At 42.9% G+C, this 23,269-nt stretch overlaps 1 protein-coding gene across 4 annotated transcripts in view; it reads left to right on the forward strand.

The window, feature by feature from the left end:
- The window catches only part of XRCC6 (X-ray repair cross complementing 6), a 367,025-nt gene that overhangs the window by 328,690 nt on the left and 15,066 nt on the right, over positions 1 to 23,269 (forward strand). The window lies entirely within an intron of this gene.

Below are 23,269 nucleotides of genomic sequence, written 5' to 3' on the forward strand. Positions count from 1 at the left end.
GTGTTCTCCTTGACTTGTACTTCTTGTCTTCTCCTTGACTTGTACTTCTTGTCTTCTCCTTGACTTGTACTTCTTGTCTTCTCCTTGACTTGTACTTCTTGTACTTGTACTTCTGTGAGGGCTTGGTGGTTAACTACTGTGACTGTGATGTATAGGGTCCTGGGTTCAAGACCTGCGTGGCTGTTTATTTCCGATAGCCTAGTACCTACCTATGAACCTATAGGAAATACACCCCGGGCATCACTTCTGTGACTCTGCTCAACAGTGGCACAGGAAAATAACTTTCCTGGGTGGTGTAAGCCAGGAAACCGTGTTGGCTAGGCTTACGTAGACCCTTGGGCCGATAGCCTAGTACCTACCTATGAACTTCTGCTAACTACCAAAGACTTTCAAACATGACCTGCCTAATTTGCCTCTTAACTCAGTCGGGGCTCACAGCAAATCATGTCTGAAGTTTATTCTTCATTCCTTTTCTCAAGAACACATCTAATTTGGCCATTTAGAAAACTGATTGATTGGCTTCTGATCTTCATCTGGTTAATCAGTATCAGGTGAGGCTTAATCCAGAAGTGCTAAGTATGTGGTACTGGTCAATCAAGGATCAGATGCCATCATCTGTCATTAGTCAGAACAATCGTATTTGGAATTGGGCACCCTCATCTTAGGTGTGACTTGGAAAAAGTTATTCATGCTCAGGTTTCATTCCTCTTTAATTTCTATATGTTTTCTGTACCTTGTACGGTACCTGCTCAGGCCTGACTGTAGCAGGTGCAAAAATTCCACTACTTATTACTGATGTGGACATGATCATATTACTGTCTTTCTGTCAGAAATTCACTGGGTAACAGTTGTGGAATGATGAGCATTTTATTATATCCTTGTCCTTGCATATAGAGACGTGCAAGATTTGGGCTCCATTTACCTTTTAAAATAAACTTTTTTTCCATATACTGTGTCTCTCATCTTTGTTCTGATAGAGAGGAGCTGATGGTGGTTCTAGACCTTAGCCTCCTCTTAATTTGCTCAAGCTCTGAGAAATTCACTTTTTTCGTGGTTTCAGGCTTGTAAGACTGATCTCTTCTTTGGGAGAGCAATAAAGCAGTTTTTTAAGCATGTTGAGGTTCATTTAGATTAATTTTTATGCAGCTTGTATGAACTGGTTTTATCTAGCCAAGGTACTCCTACATCTGTTATTGTTTAAATAATTGGTCTGGTTTCTGTCCTGTGCCTTAAATAGCCAGTGTTTTAAATCAGGTATACCTGTTGCCCAGGCTGCTGCAGAGAGACTGACGTACTGCCCGCTGTGATATTGAGAAAAGATTAGTTTATTCTCATTTAATGTCTGCACTTTTGATTTAATATTTATTTATTTATTTTTGTTTGTGGGATTGAATGTCGTTCTAGGTTCCACAGAGCCTGTTTAGCCAGGGAGAGAGAAACACTCCAGATGCATGTCTTGGAATGTGGGAGGAGGACGGGTAGGAGGAGGAAACCACGAACACAGGAGAAACAACTGGACGCCCCCGAACTCACCCCAGTCGAGAGAATCGAGAGGAGAACCCTCTTGAGGCGAGGGCGACAGTAAACGCTGCACCACTGTGCCTCTCTGTAATCTGTACAACTGTTTTTCTCCCAAACACCCTCCTAGTTCTTGATGTGGTCTTTTTGTCTTGGTGGCTTTGAGTTGCCCACCTCTGGTATAAAGTCAATACTGTACACTCCCCCCAGTCACATTACATCAGCTCATTCTATTGTTAATAGTGAGAACGTAGCAAAGGCCCACCCCTTTAGCTTCTGCATATTGAATTATCTCATTATCTTCTGCCTCTCCACTTTCTGCTAAAAAAAAAAAAAAGTTTCCTACCTTTCCTGACACTAGTGTAGCCCAGATACAGATTTGCTGTATCCAGGACTTTTTGTAAGCTCATGATCGGTGCTCTTCAATTTTTTTCCCTTAGATCTGCTAGTTCTCTGCTCTCCTGCACTTTTATTAGCTTATTAGTCTAGCACTTTAAACTATTCCCAGTGCCAGAAAGTCTCCTCTTCAAACTTTCCCATAGAACTAGCTGGTTTCTCAGTAGTAGCTGTAAAATCTGAATCCTTGTGACTAGCACTTGCTCTAAAACCTGCTGGAAAGCACTAGGAAGCCTTAAACTGATACAAGCACTGAACTCTCCTTGTTAAGAAGGAGAAATTAATCATAGTCACTAAACAGCCTATAATTGCAAAGTACCTTGCCAAGGTAAGGGAAAACAGCTCTTGTACTTTACAAAAGAAACACCAAACCAGGCATATCCAAGGGTCAGCTTCTAGTGATTTCTCCTATCCACCTGGTGAATCTGGGCATACTGGGGCAATGCAGCAATTTCCTCATGTACACAGACAACCCTCTCCTCCTACCACCCGACACTACAACCTGTGAGAGATGCACTTACATAGCCAAACTGGAAGCAAAGCTCTCTCCACCCAAGATTGTGCTAGACAGTCAAGAGGAAAAGGTTAACACCTGCACTACACCTCAAGCAACACATAGCCCTTCAAAACTCACGTCACTAACATCCACACACAGTAACGCTAAACCCACTTATGTGGAGGCCATTAACATTAACTTGCCCAAGCAACAAGGACCTCCGAAGCTGAAATGCAAACGAATACCAATCACAACCAAAGTGTCAAATAGCTTACAACACCAGTGTACCACCCAACAACAGCCCCTAAGGCAAGACAACGTACCCAACACTTTAGTCATAGATGACTCTATAGTCAAGCACACTGATGTCCCACTCACCAGGCTGAACAAGGAGAAAATTAGTCAGCTGCCTGTCTGGTGCCAGCATCCGCCACGTCGCGCATGCACTCAAGTCACTCGACAGCAAGTACAAATATGTTGGAGTGAATGAATTGAGAAGTACCTCCGTTGGACTACATGAAAAGAGACATGGAAGAGCTCTCCAATCATGTGGTCCAGGCAGGTATGACCTTAGCCCTGAGTAGCATCCTGCGTTTGCCCAGAATACAGTATAAGGACAAAATGATTGACTTCAGCAATTGACTAAGTTTCTGGTGTCATTCAAAGGGGATCTAGTATCTGCCTGGGACGATATGATCAACAAACCACGATGCATTGCCAGAGATGGTCTGCACCTGTCGCCCCTGGGATTCAGGTTACTGGTTAAGGCTCTTGACACTCCTATAGTGCCTTTTTTAGGCAAGGCTCAAAGGACAAAACCACCATCGTAACAGATATAAGCATGCAAAAGGTAATGCTACTCAATGCTAGAAGTCTAAACCTCAAAATGCACTCTCTCAAGGCACTTCTAAAAATGGAGAACATCGATATCTGTGCAGTAACTGAGACCTGGTTCAAGGCTCCAGAGAGCACCCCTGCAATGTCAGGCTACAACTCTTACCACACTTTGGCCACCAAACCACTAAAGGCGGAGGAGTGCCCATATTCACCAAGGATATTCACACCTCCTGGCTAGTTGCCCAACACAATGCATCTGAAATTCTACAGGTACAACTAACACTAGGTAAGACTGCAATCCAAACTGTAGCTTGCTACAGATCCCCACCATGCCTCAAGATTCTCCAAACTTACCTTTCTAAACATACTGGAAAATATTAAGATACAACCAAACACCCTAATACTCGGTGATTTCAACTACCCTGCCATTAATTGGGAAAACTACTCGGGTACCAACACCTTTGCCCAACGGTTCTTGGAATTCATAAATTCCAATGCCCTGGATCAACTAATCCATAGTCCCACCAGGGGCTCAAATATCCTAGACCTGGTCATTACCAACATGGGAGATCGATGCTCCACACCAGTAGTCACCCCTTCGTTGGTCTGACCATAAGCTAATCACCCTTGACATCCACATCCCACCCCCACCTCCCCCAGTAGGGAAACGTCCATAAAAAGCTTCTCCCAAAGCTGACTTCATGGTACTCAAATCAAAAGTGACAAACTTCATGACACCCATGCAGACGGGAACTGAAAGTTCAACTGCTGAATCCTAAACTAAGGCACTGTATGAGCAAATCCACTTGTGCATGAATTGTGCCATTCCAAATCGAACCAAGACACTCTCCTCCAAAAAAAAAAAAAAAGGGAAGCCAATCTGGTGGTCCCCTCCCCTGATACAAGCACTCAACTCTCCTTGTTAAGAAGGAGAAATTAATCATAGGCACTAAACAGCCTATAATTGCAAAGTACCTTGCCAAGGTAACGGAAAACAGCTCTTGTACTTTACAAAAGAAACACCGAACCAGGCATATCCAAGGGTCAGCTTCTAGTGATTTCTCCTATCCACCTGGTGAATCTGGGCATACTGGGGCAATGCAGCAATTTCCTCATGTACACAGAAAACCCTCTCCTCCTACCACCTGACACTACAACCTGTGAGAGATGCACTTACATAGCCAAACTGGAAGCAAAGCTCTCTCCACCCAAGATTGTGCTAGACAGTCAAGAGGAAAAGGTTAACACCTGCACTACACCTCAAGCAACACATAGCCCTTCAAAACTCACGTCACTAACATCCACACACAGTAATGCTAAACCCACTTATGCGGAGGCCATTAACATTAACCTGCCCAAGCAACAAGGACCTCCGAAGCTGAAATGCAAACGAATACCAATCACAACCAAAGTGCCACATAGCTTACAACACCAGTGTACCACCCAACAACAGCTCCTAAGGCAGGACAACGTACCCAACACTTTAGTCATAGATGACTCTATAGTCAAGCACACTGATGTCCCACTCACCAGGCTGAACAAGGAGAAAATTAGTCAGCTGCCTGTCTGGTGCCAGGATCCGCCACGTCGCGCATGCACTCAAGTCACTCCACAGCAAGTACAAATATGTTGGAGTGAATGAATTGAGAAGTACCTCCTTTGGACTACATGAAAAGAGACATGGAAGAGCTCTCAGATCATGTGGTCCAGGCAGGTATGACCTTAGCCCTGAGTAGCATCCTGCGTTTGCCCAGAATTATACCACAGTATAAGGACAAAATGATTGACTTCAGCAATTGACTAAGTTTCTGGTGTCATTCAAAGGGGATCTAGTATCTGCCTGGGACGATATGATCAACAAACCACAATGCATTGCCAGAGATGGTCTGCACCTGTCTCCCCTGGGATTCAGGTTACTGGTTAAGGCTCTTGACACTCCTATAGTGCCTTTTTTAGGCAAGGCTCAAAGGACAAAACCACCATCGTAACAGATATAAGCATGCAAAAGGTAATGCTACTCAATGCTAGAAGTCTAAACCTCAAAATGCACTCTCTCAGGGCACTTCTAAAAATGGAGAACATCGATATCTGTGCAGTAACTGAGACCTGGTTCAAGGCTCCAGAGAGCACCCCTGCAATGTCAGGCTACAACTCTTACCACACTTTGGCCACCAAACCACTAAAGGCGGAGGAGTGCCCATATTCACCAAGGATATTCACACCTCCTGGCTAGTTGCCCAACACAATGCATCTGAAATTCTACAGGTACAACTAACACTAGGTAAGACTGCAATCCAAACTGTAGCTTGCTACAGATCCCCCACCATGCCTCAAGATTCTCCAAACTTACCTTTCTAAACATACTGGAAAATATTAAGATACAACCAAACACCCTAATACTCGGTGATTTCAACTACCCTGCCATTAATTGGGAAAACTACTCGGGTACCAACACCTTTGCCCAACGGTTCTTGGAATTCATAAATTCCAATGCCCTGGATCAACTAATCCATAGTCCCACCAGGGGCTCAAATATCCTAGACCTGGTCATTACCAACATGGGAGATCGATGCTCCACACCAGTAGTCACCCCTTCGTTGGTCTGACCATAAGCTAATCACCCTTGACATCCACATCCCACCCCCACCTCCCCCAGTAGGGAGACGTCCATAAAAAGCTTCTCCCAAAGCTGACTTCATGGTACTCAAATCAGAAGTGACAAACTTCATGACACCCATGCAAACTGGAACTGAAAGTTCGACTGCTGAATCCTACACTAAGGCACTGTATGAGCACATCTACTCGTGCATGAATCGTGCCATTCCAAATTGAACCAAGACTCTCTCCTCCAAAAAAAAAAAAAGGGAAGCCAATCTGGTGGTCCCCTGCCATAAACAAACTATACAACAGAAGGAATAAACTTGCAGAAAAGAGGAAAATCCAGGATGCAAAATACTCCCTTACCAGCCTCAGTAAGAAGCTGAGATCCCTTATAAAATCTTCCAAAGGTGTAGTTATGAAAATAAAATTGCCAAAGATTCCAAGGACAACCACAAGGCATTATATAGTTATGTCAAGAATCTAAATGGCAATGCTCAGATCTGCTCTGAGCTGCAACACAATGGCATTAAATATACTGATCCCAAGGATCTTGCCAATGTCCTGGCAGATCAAGTCAGTGCCAACTTCACCCCCCCCCTCACACCCTAAAGGGCCCAAAGATGGCCAAATTCTGGTAATCACGGCCACATAGGTAAAAAACGCAGTCTCCAAAGCTAAGAATACAGCATCCATGGGACCAGACAACATCCCGGGCTGTGTGCTACATGAACTACAAAATGAACTAGCACCTCACCTAAGTGTCATGTTTAGCATAGCCTCACCTCAGGCTTCGTACCCAATGAGTGGCTTACAGCTACAGTTATCCCACTCCACAAGAGGGAATCCACCTTGGATCCCTGGAACTATCGTCCCATCAGTCTGACAAGCCTGATCAGCAAAGCCATGGAAAACATTATCTTGGAACTTATAAACAAAGATATTGGCAACCTTCAAACACTGGACCCCACCCAGTTTGGTTTTGTAAAAGGCTGATCTTGTCTCCTCAACCTGATTGACTTCTTTGAATCAATCTCCAGAGCCGTGGACGAGGGCAAGGCAGTCTATACAGCCTACCTGGACCTTGCCAAGGCCTTCGACACCATCCCTCACTCTGGAATCATAGATAAACTTACTAAGCTGGGCATTAAACCCTATGTCACTCTATGGGTTGCCAACTGGCTTGCTGACAGAACCCACACTGTAAAAGTTGCCAACTCCAAATCCAGCTCCAGACAAGTGGAGTACCTCAGGGTTCAGTCCTGGGACTGCTCTTGTTTGGCATCTACTTCTCTGAAGTACAGGCCAGCACTAAGGGACTCTGGCTAACAAAGTTTGCAGATGACTGCAAACTGTGAGCCATTATTGAATCCCCAAATTATGTGGATAGTCTACAAAAGGGCCTTACAGAAACAGATGCTTGATGCCAGAGCCTTGGGCTCAAGCTCGATGCCAAGAAATGTATAGTTATCCCGTTTGGGGAAAAACCATGTACCCATGAATTACCACATAAGTGGCAGTGCACTAAACACCGGAAGTGTGATAAGGGACTTGGGGACACAAGTGGACAGTGGTTTCACCTTCGATAACCACATCGCCACAACAGTCAGGAAATCTATGTGGCACACCTCATCACTAAGGGCTTTTCATCCAGAAAAAAAGGTCATTGTCCCACTGTACTCATCCCTCATTAGACCCATGGTAGAGTACAATGCCCCGTTTGGTATGTACCTCACAAGACATCTGCAACAACTGGAAAGGCCACAGAAATACCTCTCTAAAAGAATCAGAAGCCTAAAGCAGATCCCCTATGCTGACCATCTGAAAAAACTCCAGCTATACTCTGTCGCAAATCGCCTACTCAGAGGCGATCTCTGCTTAACATACAAGACCATGTCAAACCGAGAGCTGTTTGGACATGCTACACTTAAAGAAATCCCAATCCCTCAGAGCCAAATGCTCCAAGGATCCCAATCCCTCAGAGCCAAATGCTCCAGGGATCTAAACCTGGTCATCACAATGAACAAAACATGCTGGAGGGATAGGTTCCTGACTCAGAGACTCCCCATACTCTGGAATAGACTGCCCATACATGTCAAGCTGAGTGCCTCTTTGGCCCTCTTCAAAAGGAGCCTTAACGATTGGATGGGAGATAGGAAATTCACCCCGGGGATCACGTCAGTCACCCTGCTAGACAGGGGACCTGGGAAGTAAATATTCTGGGAAGAAATAGCCAGGGAATTGTTATGGCTAGGTTTGTATAGACCTTAGGGCTGATAGCTTAGTACCAACCTATGAACCTGTTATAGATTGTACTTGCTACATTTAATCAGCTTTGCTTGCTTTGAGGTGTGCTTTTATTGTTTATTGCATTATCATAATGTTTTAGATTATAATTTTATAACCTACATGGGTTCAAATGCCTTGATAAGTAGTAAAATGTTAAATTAAATGCTGCTGTGAGAGATCTCGCAGTGGTTCCCTTGGTTGGATGTCTTCTCTCGTTTGCTCCATTTAGCAGGATTAAATAAGTGATTTTTTTTTCATTTAAAGTTGTTAATTTGAAGTAAATTTGATGCTGCCGTATTAAAGTACTATGCATATCATGATGTCAAAAGAAGTGGTGAAAAGTGTTGAGAAGATGATTTTGTTGGAAGAAGTAGAGAGGGAGTTTGGTTAAGAGACTGTGGCCTGACTTGAAAATGGAAATGATGAGCAAAAGGCAATGATCAGGCTCAATTCAAAAGATGCTGGAACTACACTAAAAGGCATCTACATTTTTTTTAGTCCTTTATCAGGGCAGTTAGTTGGATATGCCAAACACTGCGGAAGTATGTGAAGTTGTTGACTGTAATTTTCTGCACAAAAAATATGATGCTGTGTTGTAGTAATGCGGAACGTATATGTGATATGTGTTAAAGCAGTTAATTTATGTATCTCACCAAATGGTTATATTGAAAGTTAAAGCCAGAAGAAAAAATTCTGGATTGATTAGAGTATCAGATGGTAAAGAAGGCACAGACTGAACTTTATTAAAATAAAGTTGACACTCTGGCTTGGTATTATAGAGGTGTTGCTGTTCACTTTATGGGTTTCATGGGGTTTATAGGTAAGTTCATAGGGAGGTACTAGGCTATTGGTCCTAGGGCCTATATAAGTCTAGCCAAGAAGGTACCCTGGCTTTCGCCACTCAGGAAAATTATTTTCCTGTGCTACTTTCGATCAGAGCCACAAAAGTGATCCCCGGGTTGAATTTCGTATTTCCCATCCAGTCATCAAGATTTTTCTTGAGTGCTAATGAGGAGCTTTGCTTGACATAAGTAGTCTGAGTATGGGAAGTCTCTGGGACAGGACTCTATCCCTCCAGCATGTTCTCTTCATTGTGGTGACAAGGTTTAGGTCCCTAGAGTGTGTAGCTTGGGGGGATTGGGATTTCTTTAAGTGGAGCATGTCTAACAGCTCTGGGTCTGACACAGCTTTTTATGTTAGGCAGAGATCGCCTCTGAGTAGGCGCTATGTGACTGAGTAAAGCTGGAGATTTTTGAGACTGTCTCATAGGGCATATGTTTGAGGCCAGTAATCCTCTTTGAGGTATTTTTGCGGTCTTACCAGTTCTTGTAGATGTCTTGTGAGGTACATACCAAAAGGGGCATTGTACTCTATAATGGGTCTAATGAGTGACAAGTAGAGGGGAACAATGACCTCATTTTTCCTGGATGAGAAACCTTTTGTGATGAGGTGTGCCACATAGAAGGATTTCCTGACTACTGTGGCGATGTGATTATCAAAGGGGAGAGACTACTGACCACCTGTGTCCCAAGGTCTCTTATCACACTTTCAGTGTTATGTTTACTACCGCCTATGTGGTAGTTCATGGGTACGGAGTTTTTACCAAAGGGGATGACCATGCACTTTTTGGCATTGAGCTTGAGGCCATGACTTTGACACCAGGCATCTGTCTCTGTGAGGCCCTTTTGTAGGATGTCCACATCGTTAGGCGTTTCGATTATTGCTCCTAGTTTGCAGTTATCTGCAAACTTAGTTAGCCAAAGACCTTCTGTGTTAGCCTGTACTTCAGAGAAGTAGATACCAAACAAGAGGAACCAGGACTGAACCCTGTGGTATTCCACTTGTCACTGGTCTGAAGTCGGATTTGGAGTCTGCTACTTTCACAGTGTGGGTTCCGTCAGTGAGCCAGTTGGCAACCCATCTTGTGACATAGGGATTTATACCTAGTTTAGTGAGTTTATCTATAATTCCAGAGTGTGAGATGGTGACGAAAGCCTTGGCAAGATCTAGATAGGCTGTGTGAATCACCTTACCCTCGTCTACGGCTTTGGTGACTGCTTCAAAGAAGTCTATCAGGTTAAGGAGACATGATCTGCCTTTTACAAACCCAAACTGGCTGGGGTCCAGATTTTGGAGATTGCCAATGTCCTTGTTTATAAATTCTATGATTATTCATTCCATGGCCTTGCAGACGAGGCTTGTCAGGTTAACGGGGCGGTAGTTCCTGGGGTCTGTGGTGTCTCCCCCTTTGTGGAGTGGGATAACCGTCGCTGTGCACCATTCAGTGGCTACAAAGCCTAAGGTGAGGCTATGATTGAACATGGTACTTAGGTGGGGTGCCAGTTCGCTCTGTAGTTCGTGTAAAACGCAGGCTGGAATGTTGTCAGGTCCCATGGATGCTGTGTTTTTGGCTTTGGAGAGTGTGGTTTTTACCTGCGCAGCTCTGATTACAGGAACTTTGCATTCTTCCGGTGTAGAGATGGGCCCTTTAGGAGGTGAGAGGGGGGCTAAAGTTAGCACATCTGCCAGGATGCTGGCAATATCAGTTGGTTATGTATATTTAGTGCCATCGTGCTGTAACTCAGAGCAGATCTGAGTGTTGCCATTGAGATTCTTGACATAGCTGTAGAATGCTTTGTAGTTGTCTTTAGAATCAGTGGCAATTTTGTTTTTGTAACTAGCTTTGGAGGATTCTATGAGGGATCTCAGCTTCTTACTGAGGCTGACCAGGGAGTTCCTTCAATCATGGGATTTTACTCTTTTTTTTTTTGCAACAGTTTCTTCTGTTGTAGAGTTTGTTTATGGCAGAGGGCCACCAGATTGGCTTCATTTTTTTTTAGTTCAAAGCCTTTGTGGGCCATTTTAAACTTAGCCCAGGTCCCTTTCAAAAGTGAGCATCAAACCATGTACCTTGTATCTGTGAGATAAACACCTTAACCATTATGCCAAATTCCAACCTCCCTTTAGCTGAACAAAGTATGGTAAACTGAGAACCATACTAGATGTTCAGCATTTGTTCATTGCTGCAGTAGCCTTGGCTGTTTGGGTTGTATCCTGGTTAAAGTGCAACAGCCTACCAGCTTCCAGAACTTAAGGGCACCTTCCACGTGCTCAAACCATTATCAGCATGAGCAGCACTAAATAAATAAATAACTGTTTGGGCATCATGCCATTCAGAGCATCTTATTTTTCTTTAGTAGAACTTGCAGTAAATTATTTTGGGGGGGCCAGGGTGAGTATTTAAAATGTTTTTCGCTGTTTTTTTTTTAATGGAAAAAATATACTTTTGTAATTCTTATTGACCATTGCTGATCGTGTTACCCAAACTCCAGGCATTTCTAGTTTATCTTTGGAACAACCTACCAGTTCTTCCTTCCTCCTGCCACAAAATAAGAACATGTCCAAACAGCCTTTGACTCTACAGTAGGCTACTAATTTGCCACAGATGGGTAATACTGCTGTGGCCATTTCTAGTTCCTCAGACCATTCATCTTTTTCCTTGGCTCACTTTGGTGTAGTCCCTTCAGCAACCATGGGTGAGGGTTAGGCACATCCTCTGCAGTTGTTAGAGTGCCTTTGGCTGGCAGGGGAGAATCACGTTTGTTGGTTTTGCCTAGTCAGACTGGGATGCCTACTACCAGGGATGATTTGCCTGACTGTAGTCTGTGTGCTTCTAAAGAAATTCCTGTCAAAAAGAAGCAGAAAGTTAAACATTTATCTTCTCCTGTCTGTTATTTTGGACAGAAGAGACTTTTTCAGCTTAGCTTGGAGCTTATTTCAGGCTCTTCACCCTTCTGTTTCTGGTGTTGCTTTTAGTAAAAAAAAAAGGATTTCTTTGTTTTCTGAAGATTCCCAGTATATTGAACAAAAAAATGATTTGAGGGAATGAAACTGCTTTCTCTATTCAGGTAACTGATTCCGTTGACAGTTTTTCTTATAGTTCCTTAGAGTAATATTCTTTTTATGAAACCATATCCTTAGTGAACCAGTTGATGATCTTCATACTGGTCACTGCTGCAGTAGCCTAAGCTATACGAGTTATATCCTGCATAGGATACAAAAGCAGGCCAGCTTCCAAAGCTTGAGGGCAGATTCTATGCACCCAAATCATTAAGCAGCTCAAGTTGAGCTGACTGAAAACCGGGTTTTGGCACCAAGCCATTCAGAGTTTTCCTGCTGCTAGAGTTAGTACTCCTGTGCAGGCGTTCAAGGATCGATGGCCAGCTAATGTTTCATTGATGGGCAGGTAAGTTCCCTTTGCGGAAAAACCTTCTATGTTGACTTTTTTGTTGCAAAAAGTTACATTCCTGTTTAGGAAACTACTTTTTAAGCTAGTAAATTGTGCTTTTATTGATTGTCTCGCTACTTTTGTGTATCTTTAAATAGGAGAGCATTTATTTGTGTTTATTTGACATTTTTATGTCCAACTGAGCATGTGCCCATTTTCAGAGAATGCCTGGGGACAAAATCTCCATACAGAATACGAAGCAGTGCACTGTAAAATAATAAGCACAGAAAAATTTCAAATACAAGTTAATACTCCAGTGCAGAGGTAACTTTAGATACCAAATAAAATCTCAGATAAAATACATAAATTAAATATTTTAGCAATTAGTGAAGTAAATGATGCAAGAAATCAGTGATGGTTGTTAGTCGTATATAGATCTTCAGATGGAGTATAAGGTAGAACAGGACAGAAAGCTCTGTAGTAAAAAAAGTATGACATACAAAAAAATACAGCCAGGTAGGGATGATGAGTGCAGTACAGTACATAGGCAGTATAGAAAGGACACCAGAATTGTACATACCAGTATGCTAAAATTCTTGAGGTAGTAAAGAATGGATGGCTGAGTGAATTCCAAGTTAAGGCAACAGCGTAGTTATGTAGATGATGGCCTATTGTTCTTTTGGGCTTATAGATTTACCAGAGGAACTGGTCAGAGCTTCAGAGAGATGCTTAGAAGAATATAAGGAGGTAGGGGATGAGATGGCAGGGCAGGAGGTAGGTTTGCTGAGGATGGAGTGAATAAGGGGCAGTTGAGGTAGTAGTAGCTGGTGGAAGAATTCAAGCCAGCTTAGAGATTGGAGAGAAAGGCAGTGGTGGGTGTTGTAAGCTTGGTTTGTAGCAAATCTAGCAACTTTGTTGTTGATGAGTTTTAGCTTAGACTTTAGAGAGGATTGCAGGTTAGTTAAGATTTTGAGAGAACTAGAATAGAGTGGGAAGAAGGTAGGCACAGGTGAGAGGGAGTCCTTGGCGAGGAATTATTTGCTTTGATAGAGCAAGCCCAGTTTTTGAGTATTTTTTATACAGTTATAGACGTGTAAACCAAATTTCATTTGAGTCAGTGACAGCACCCAGGAGTTTGGTATGTGTTCCTACATTAATAACTGTGTTGCTAAGCAATGTGATGGTAAAAGAAGACTTATGATGAGAAAAAGATTTCAGGAGGAACAAGAGAAGTTTGGTTTTCTTGGGATTAAGTATAAGTTGATTGTCAATTTAACCAAGTTTCAACAGAGTTGAAAAAGTTTTGGGTTACAATTTTTCTCACCTCCAAAGTGTAACCCAAAACTCTTTCAACAGAGTTGAAAGAGTTTGGGTTACAGTTTGGAGGTGAGAGAAACTGTTGGAGGTGGAGATGATAGTTGAATCATCTGCATATTGTATGAAAGAGGAGTAAGAGCAGGAAGTGTGCAGACAGTGAAGATGTTAAATAGCAGTGGTCTAAGAATGGAGCCCTAAGGTATACCTGCATTGACAGGACGGGAGAGGAGGAAAGCCATTTGATGGACTGCTGTTTGTTGGAGGGGTAGCTTGAGATCTATTTGAGTGGGTTAGATAGACTTAAGATCAGACAACTTGTAAGAAGTTTAGTGTGAGAGATCACATCGAAGGCTTTTAAACTGACACTTTCTAAAGTCACAGTTTAAAAGTAGTTTTAAAATTTTTTAACTTTTTTTTTTTTTTGTGGAGAAACTGTATTTGTTTACTTTTTTGGACTGGGAAAGCTTTTTACTATCAACTCAAATTTTACTGATTTGTGCTGCTTAGCTTCCCTGGGAACGAAGCACCATTGTTGGGTTGAACACGGAACAAACTGTTGATCCCTCAGTTGAACCTTCTTCCAGCCACAAAAAAGAAAAAGTTAACTAAATAACTTTTGCTGTCACAGCAGTTTGTCTGAGCTGCAGGTGCGTCACTGCTGTGGCCAGTCCCAGTTCTTCAGACTAATCTTTTCCCCAAATCCATCTATCCATTTAGTGTTGTCCATACAGCAGCTATGGACTGGGGGATAGCTGCATCCTCTGTGGCTGTTTGGATCCCTCAGTTAGCAAGGAAGAGGTACTCTCTCAGTTTTGTGAGAAAGGGTGCAGGGAAGTTGCCCTGCCTAGCAGCCAGAATGTTGTACCCAACCCTGCAGAAGCTGTGGCTTTCATTAGTAAACCTGTTTGCCTTAGAGTTCCTGTCAAAAAGAAGTAGTAAACTGAACATGTATCCTCTTCTGCACCAGTTATTCTGGACAGGACTAGTTTATTAGGATTGGTTCAGGTTCTTGTACAAGGTATTGACTCTTCTTATAGGATAGTTTCTGTGAAAGGAAAAGGGATTATTTTCCTGAAGATGTTCAAGATTTTAAATCTGTAGAGGAATGTGATGGGACAGTTGGAGGTTTTTCTTCCCTGGTTTCTGATTTAGATTCAGAGGGGGAGAGCATGGTTTCTGAATCTTCATCTCTTGAGAATGCTTCACAGGATTTCCAGAATGAACTATTGCTTCCATTAGGGGACTATCTCAGTCCTTCAGAAAATACTATGAGCTGTGACATTTTACAACTGGAATTCCTAGAACCTTCACCCCCCCCCCCCCCCCCCAGTGCTGTCAGCATTGGAGGATGTGATTGTCACAGCCTGTAGTTTCCCTGATAGCAAGCCTGCCGCACTTAAGAAAGCAGATTAGAATGTAGAAAGTTCAATAGTTTTTCAAGTTTCTGCACAATCATCTCAGACCTGACCCAGCAGCTCTAGCTTTAGTAAATGTAGCTGCTGCTGCTAGACATTTTGTTAATTCTAATCCTCATTCAGACAAGGACGGTAAAATGTTTGATAAGTTGGGGGGAAAGGTGTTTGTTTCGAACGCTTTGATTTTTTTGAATTTTAAATTAGCAGGCTCATATGTAAAGTTTATTGTAATTGTGAAAGTATGAGAAATTTTTTATCTGTAGTCCACTTGTGTGAGTTTGACTCTAGATACTGCATCCAGGGCTTTAGTCACCGGTACTGTGATGCCCCTTCACTGGCCCAGTAATCAGGGAGCCTCGATCCTCACCACTGGCAACAGTGAGGGACGTACACAATGGGAGAATGACAAGTACGCTCACAGTAAAGTACAATTTCCCTTGAGCACACAGAGATCATAGTCAGTCTGGGGCTGATTTCTCCGTCTTTCTCCAGATCCACAGTAAGACTCCCCACTGGCACAGCTGTAGGGTTAAGATCTCAGCTGAGGGGTCAAGCCAAGACCTCCAGCACCCTCTGTCCAACCAGTGCTTTGTGTCCCTGCCCAAGTAGCTGACACACTTATTTATATATATATATATATATATATATATATATATATATATATATATATATATATATATATACACACACACACACACACACACACACACAGCTACTATAAGGGTGTCCAATGTATGTATATATATATATATATATATATAGTTTTGACCATATATATATAGGGCCTGTATATATATATATATATATATGTATAAGAACTTAAATATCTCAAAATATATATATATGAGCTTAAATATATTTAATAATAAATAATAAAAGAACAAGGCTATACTCAGAAACCAAACACAGTTACTTCAGAATCACAGGAAATATTTTAAAACATTGCAGGAAGTCTCAAATAAATACAGAAAACATCTAAACTAATCTTTACTATATTCCTATCTATATCTAAAAGAGAATACTATGCCCTCAATCTTACTTGCAGAGCAAGGCAAATGCAAATGATGAGGAGTGGATGTTCTTGCTAGGGCCAAGACAAAATACAAAATGTACAGTCTCTCTCTGAGAGTTCATAAATCAGTGTCACATTTTACTGCTGGGTTAGCCTGGATGACATCACTTTTTGTCACCTGCCTTCAGTTCCCAGCCTAAACAGAAACTAACAGAATTTTAACATCTCTGTGTGAGAAATGCATATCTCTCAGAACAGTGCAGCTGCTAGGAAGTCCTAAAGCAATAAAACGCTTTACATTTTAAACCTAGTAACTACTTCTCTCCAAGGCAATAGAAAACTTTTCTAGCTCTAGACATCCTGTCTCCTTGCTGCATTGAAACTAACTTTTATATATAGCACACAGTAAAGCACTTCACTTCAATTTATTTTCAATAAGTTTTGCAAGTTAATAATTTTCTGTGTTCCAGCAGAGTATGTGGTTGCATTCTTGATAGGACATACAGTTCCATGTAAATCACATCAGTATTCACAAGTGACATAGAATTATGTACAAAATTCCTTATAGCTAGGCCGGCTATATTTTCCGTGTATCACATTTGTGTTAAGGATGTTTGCCTGGCTGCACACACAGATGTTCATCGTGTTTCACTGTTGCAGTCATGACTGTAGCATTCTCCCCTGCCAGCAGGCAGTCCTCGGTCGGCCAGAATCCCAAAGTCTGGGTCCGGCGTCGGCTGTTCAACCATGCTCCCTGACGTCAGAGCGCCAGGAGTATAAAGCTGACAGCTGACGCCATCTTCAATAGTCTTTCTTGCCGTGCGGTGATAGCAGTTCGCAAGTGCCGGTCGGCTGACTCCTGACTATTTTTTCTGATAAACTTCAGTCCGAAGACTTTCTTCTCCACTCAAAGCTAAGTACCTCGTTGGAGAAACTTTTTCTTGCTCCAGTCCGATGTCAGAAAAAGTTAATAATTGTATTTCATGTGGGAAGCAAATACCTCATTAGGATTTTCATTCTTACTGTATTCCTTGCTTAGGCCCTGACCACGACGTAGCTAGTTGTCGGTTTTGTGCTAGATTCAATCAACGTACAATTAAACTAAGGTACGATTTTGCTTTTCATTACTTCGGTAGGCGCTTTAACTACAAAATATCATCGGATACGGTTCCGGCTACCGGAGTTCACAAACATCGCAAGGATAAAGACAGGCCTCCGAGGTCCAAATCTGATGATAGCGCACAAGCGGAGCCAGCTTCAGGTTTGGCCGTTGTCAGTGAGGCGCTTTTGCAGCCCCTGTCGTCGGCCATTTCAGAACCGATGGCCGAAACGGACTCTCATGAGGAGCCTACCAGGCCTTTAAATATTTCTATTGCAGGACCTTCGGACAATGCTCCTTTGGATGGGTCCGGAGCCGCTGTGCAGGTACCGGCTTCCGAAGGGGTTTTCAGGCCTACTCAGCTTCTAATAAAGACAAAGGCAAAGACTCCTTCTAAATCAAAGACTGCAACAGAGGCCTCTTCTGAACCGGCTCCCAAGTCACAGAAACAGTTACTCAAGATGGCGGAGGATTTGCTTACTATGATTAGGAGTTCTCATCCCCCTCCAGATAAAAGGCCAAGGCAGGATGTTTATTATGATTCCTCTGATCAGGCTTCTGTTTCTTCAGTTTCTTCTTCTGACCAGGAATATTCTTTCCCTCCTTATGAGGATTCTGATGCTGAGGAATCCATTTCTTCAGCTTCTCCCCCTGAGGATTTTTCTTTTGGGGAAACTTTACATGAAATGAGGGAACATTTCCACTGGGAAGGACAGGAGTATTCGGAATCTAAGAAAAGATTAAGGGATTTTCTTCTTCTCCCCCAACATAGACCCCTGGCTATTCCTCCTGTTTTGGATATTGTGGATGATGCTTTTTCGGAGGCTAACTTAACCCCTGACTCTTTTCCTCCTGCTCCTGTTAAGCCTGATAGATATTACAGGGTTCCTGATTCCCACCAGTTTTTATACAAGAACTCTTCTGCTGACCCTGAAACCATTTCTCAGGGTCCTAAGGGAGTTAAGGCCGCTTCTGCTAAAAATCCCATTCCCACTGAAACGGATTCTAGATTTTTGGAAAGATGGGGCAAAAAGTGTACACTTCTGCTACTTTGTCCATTAGGGCTTTAAACTGTCAGTTTCATATGCTGAAATACCAGCAATTCCTCTTGTCTGTTTTAAAACAAAAGCTTACTTCCATTTCTGCCTGTGCAGATGATAAGGAATTACATGACTTATTGCATGCCACTGAACAAGTTGGGAAGCATGGTTTACACTGTGGATTTGATGCCTTGGAGGCTTCTTGTAGGGCTGCTGCTTCGGCACAGTCATTAGAAGGCATGCATGGTTAAAGGAACAAAATTTGCCAGAACAAGTAAAAGCTAAATTATTGGATGCTCCTGTTCAGCATAATGTTTTGTTTGGATCAAAAGCTGAAGAGGTGATTAAAAGATGGAGGATAAGGCAAATCCATGCAAACAGTTAAAGATTTCTTACAAGTACAGCCACCAAGATTTAGCAGGAATTGGCCTTCTAAAATTGGTCCTTTCCCACTTCAGACAGGCCTCAGAGGGGTAGATATAGACGCTCCAGAGGAAGGCCTCAAACACAAGCTTCTTATAGACCAAGACAGTGGACTGCTTCCACCCCTAGGGAGGAGAGGACAGGTCACAAACTCATAGGAAACAAACTCAATGACTCCCTCTGTTGGGCTGCAGGAACTTCTTGCCTGGAAGCCCCCCTCGGAGGAAAACTCTCTCTTTTATCAAAATTGGACTCCTATAACCCAAGACAAGTGAGTTCTGGATGTGGTTTTAAGAGGTTACAAATTCCATTTTCATACCTGCCAAGGCCAAGCGGATGGCCAGACCTTCCAAAACATCAATGGGCAGAGGCCTTAAACCAGGTGGAAGCTCTTTCAGCCATGAAAGCCATAGAACCGGTTCCACTTTCAGAGATGGGACAGGGTTTTTACTCAAGGCTCTTTCTAGTCCCCAGGAAGCAAAACTCATGGAGACCCATTCTGGATCTGTCAGTCTTGAACACCTTTCTAGAGATTCCAAAATTCAAGATGCTTACTCTACAGCAGCTACTTCCAATGCTGTCCAAAGATGCATGGATGGTGACTTTGGATTTAAAGGAGGCATATTTACACATTCCCATCAGGCAGGAACGCAGAAAATACGTCAGGTTCAAGGCCGGACCGAGGCACTTTCAATTCTCTGCACTGCCCTTTGGATTGTCTACTGCGCCCAGGGTCTTCACCAAATGCCTGACTCCAGTAGTAGCTTACTGCAGACTCAAGGGAATTCAGATTTACCCTTATCTGGACAATTTTCTAATTCAAGCAGACAGCAAGGATGTCTTACTCCAGCATCTAGAATTTGTACAGAACCTCCTCAAGTTCCTGGGATTCTCTGTAAACATAAAAAAGTCAAATTTGACACCCTCACAACAGATAACTTTTCTGGGTGCTCTTCTAAACACCACAACCCAGATGGCATTTCTGACATCCGAAAAACAATTACAGCTGGCTTCAACTTTCAAGACCTTGGCAACGTTAACTCAGCTATCTGCAAGGAGATTCCTGCAGGCTTTGGGTTACATGGCCTCCTGCATCCTTCTCGTACCATATGCAAGACTACACATGAGGAAAATACAGTGGTACCTAAAAAGTGTATGGTCTCAGCATTGCCACAGTTTAGACATACTGATCTCCGTCCTGCCTTGCCTTCAAAAGGAATTTCTTTGGTGGTCCAGGGCATGTACTCCCTTCTGTCTGCCTCCGGCCACTCAGATTCTAACCACGGACGCCTCGGATTATGCTTGGGGAGCCCATTTTCAGGGAAGATGTCTGCAGGACCTTTGGACAGAGGATCAGAAGCACCTGCATATCAATCTAAAGGAAATGTTAGCCGTTCAGAAAGCTCTAATGGCCTTCAGGAATCTTCTACAACCAGGACAACTACTAATACGGACAGACAACACCACAGTTATGTGGTACATAAACAAGCAAGGGGGATCTCATTCCTACCCCATTTGCAGACTAGTCGTGGATCTATGGAACACAGCTCTAGCTTGCAATCTGGACCTTCAAGCTCAGTTTCTACCAGGGAAGCAAAACTTCCTGGCAGACAGTGTGAGCAGAAACCTTTCGGATCCACACGAGTGGATGCTGGACACTAGAATATTCAGGATGATAGCAGTCTGGGCATGTCCTCACATAGACCTCTTTGCATCCCATCTCAATCATCAACTGCAGAATTTTTGCACCAGGGCTTTCCACAAAGAAGCTTAGAAAGTGGATTCCCTATCATTCAGTTGGAGGAACCTCTCGGGATATGCTTTTCTGCCTCTTCCTCTTCTTCCACGGGTATTATTAAAGATAAAACAGGACAGGCCCAAGATGATGATCTTGCTGGCCCCAAATTGGCCTCGACAGTTTTGGTACCAAACTCTAAAAAACCTATGTCTGGAGCCCCCTTGGATTTTACCTCCGTCTCCGAACCTTCTGTCCCAACATCAGGGTCAGGTTCTACACACTCATGTCAGAACTCTCGGCCTGGCGGCCTGGTTAATCCAGGGCCTTTGATTTCTTCTTTCCTACCCAAGCAGGTTATGGATGTCATTTTAGAAGCCAGACGTCCTAGTACTAGAAAATCTTATGCAGGAAAATGGAAAATATTTTGTTCCTGGATGCAGGCTCAGGATTCTGATCCTCTTCTTCCGAACATTCCTTTAATTTTACTTTACTTGACAGATCTCTTACATAAGGGTGTCTCTTTCTCTTCCATTAAGATACATTCCTCTGCTATGTCTGCTCATTATAATACAGACCCTCTATTCTTTTCCCACCAGCTCATGAGACAGTTTATCAGAGGAGCTAAGAACTTAAGACCTCCTAGATCTCCTCCCATTCCTGCTAGGGATCTCAACTATGTTTTGGAAAAACTAACCTTGCCTCCTTTTGAGCCTGCTGCCTCTTCTGACATCAAGTTTTTATCTTGGAAGACAGCTATTCTGTTAGCCCTATCCTCTGCCAGGAGAGTTTCAGAGTTACAAGCTCTTATGGCTGTGGAACCTTATATTATTTTTCATCAAGACACGGTGTATTTGAGGACTAATCCTACCTTCATGCCTAAGGTGGTTTCCAAAGTGGCCTTAAATCAAACTATCCACTTGCCAACTTTTTTCCCCACTCCTCAAAATAAAGGGGAAAGGATCTTACATTCCTTGGATGTACACAGACAACTACGTTTTTACCTTGACAGAACCAAGGACATCAGAAAATCAGAACAATTGTTTTTCTTATGCTTCAAGTTCCCAAGGTAAAGCCATTTCAAAACAGACCATTTCTAATTGGATTGCTCATGGAATCAGATTTTGTTATTCACACCATGGAAAGCAAATCCCAGGGAGTATACGGACTCATTCCACCAGAGCTGCTGCCACTTCTGCGGCCTTCCTCGGGAGTTCCTACCAAAGACATTTTGGAAGCTGCAACTTGGAGTTCAGTGCATACTTTTTCTAAGCACTGCAATTTACCTCTCTACTCTAAGTCTAGGGCAGGCTTTGCCTCTGCAGTCTTGCAGGGCCTTTTAGCCACCCCTTCTTCTTTATGACCACCTCCCTTTCCTTCAGCTTTGGGATTCTACCCTACAGTCATGACTGCAACAGTGAAACACGATGAACATAGTACAGTTGTGTACACCTACCAGAAATGTAGATGTTCGAGTGTCTTTATTGTTGCAGTCTGGGTTTCCCTCCCTCCTGTCCCCTCTTATTTTTTACTTTTGTGTGGTTCCTTTTTTCACCATTCTTCTGAGGTGTATTTGCAAAGGATATGGGACCTTCCTCATTTTGGGACTCCTGACATCTGGGGCAAGAAAAACTGGAGAAGATGGCGTCTGCTGTCAGCTTTATACTCCTGGCGCTCTGACGTCAGGGAGCATAGTTGAACAGCCGACGCCGGACCCAGTCTTTGGGATTCTGGCCGACCGAGGACTACCTGCCGGCAGGGGAGAACCCTACAGTCATGACTGCAACAGTGAAGACACTCGAACATCTACATTTATGGTAGGTGTATACAACTGTACTTTCCTCTCAAGAAAAACAGCATTCTTGGTGGCAGTCAGTTCTTCCAGAAGGGTCTTGAAATTGCAAGCTCTGATGTGCTATGAGCCTTTTTTGGCTTTCGATGGAGACAGGGTTACCTTGCACAACTTACCTGTCTTTTATGCTAAAAGTGGTAACAGAGGTGGTCCTTAACCAGAGCATTCATCTTTTAGTCTTCTTTCAATGGCCAAATGGCAAGATGTGCACAGGCAATTAAGGTGTTAATTAGGACCAACGGTTACAGAAAAATCCGATTTTTTTCTTGCTTTATGACCTTTGCAGAGAAAAAGAAAGGGCTACCCATTTCCAAACAAATCATCTCGAAAAGGATCTCACAGTGCATTATTTTCTGCCATAAGCACCATAGCAAGCGGTTACCAGGAAAGATGCACACTTAACCGTTGTTGTCATCCTAAAGGAGTGCTTGCTACTGACTTCCTGGAACCAAACACTTTTTTTTTCCTTGCTGTATAACATTCAGCCTGTAGTTTTACGGTTGTATTTCCCTAATTGTGTGACTTTGACCAAGTCATTTAACCAGACAGTGCTCTTGGGCTGAATCTGAAAATATCCATGTGGATCATTGCTCTACCTGATTAACATATATAATATTGCCATGTACATTCATAATGGTGGTGGGGGTGGTGACATTTGAAAGTCAGCCCACTGGTTCAGATTCAGGTTATCTGTGTGCATCTCTTGGCAGCTTTGGTTTTCTAAACAGAAGCAGAGCAGAAGGGTCATTTGGGGAGGGGGAAGCAAGCAGCTACAATAGGGCTTTTTCTGTCCTACATTCAAGAAGGGGATAGATAAAGCATATTTACTTCAGCAGGAACCTTTCTAGGCCAAGGCCTGGACTAACGCAGTCTGTAAAATATTAAAAGTACTTATAGCTTCATAAGCTATACTGGACATTATGTATATAGTAGAATTCTTGCCTGCTCCTACTCGTCAGCATTGCATAACATAGTCAGGGAAAAATGAAGAAGGTGGGTATAACCCAAAGGAGC

The sequence above is a fragment of the Protopterus annectens genome, chromosome 1.part0, assembly GCF_019279795.1.
Source record: "Protopterus annectens isolate FY-2018-M chromosome 1.part0, PAN1.0, whole genome shotgun sequence".
Taxonomy (NCBI): domain Eukaryota; kingdom Metazoa; phylum Chordata; order Ceratodontiformes; family Protopteridae; genus Protopterus; species Protopterus annectens.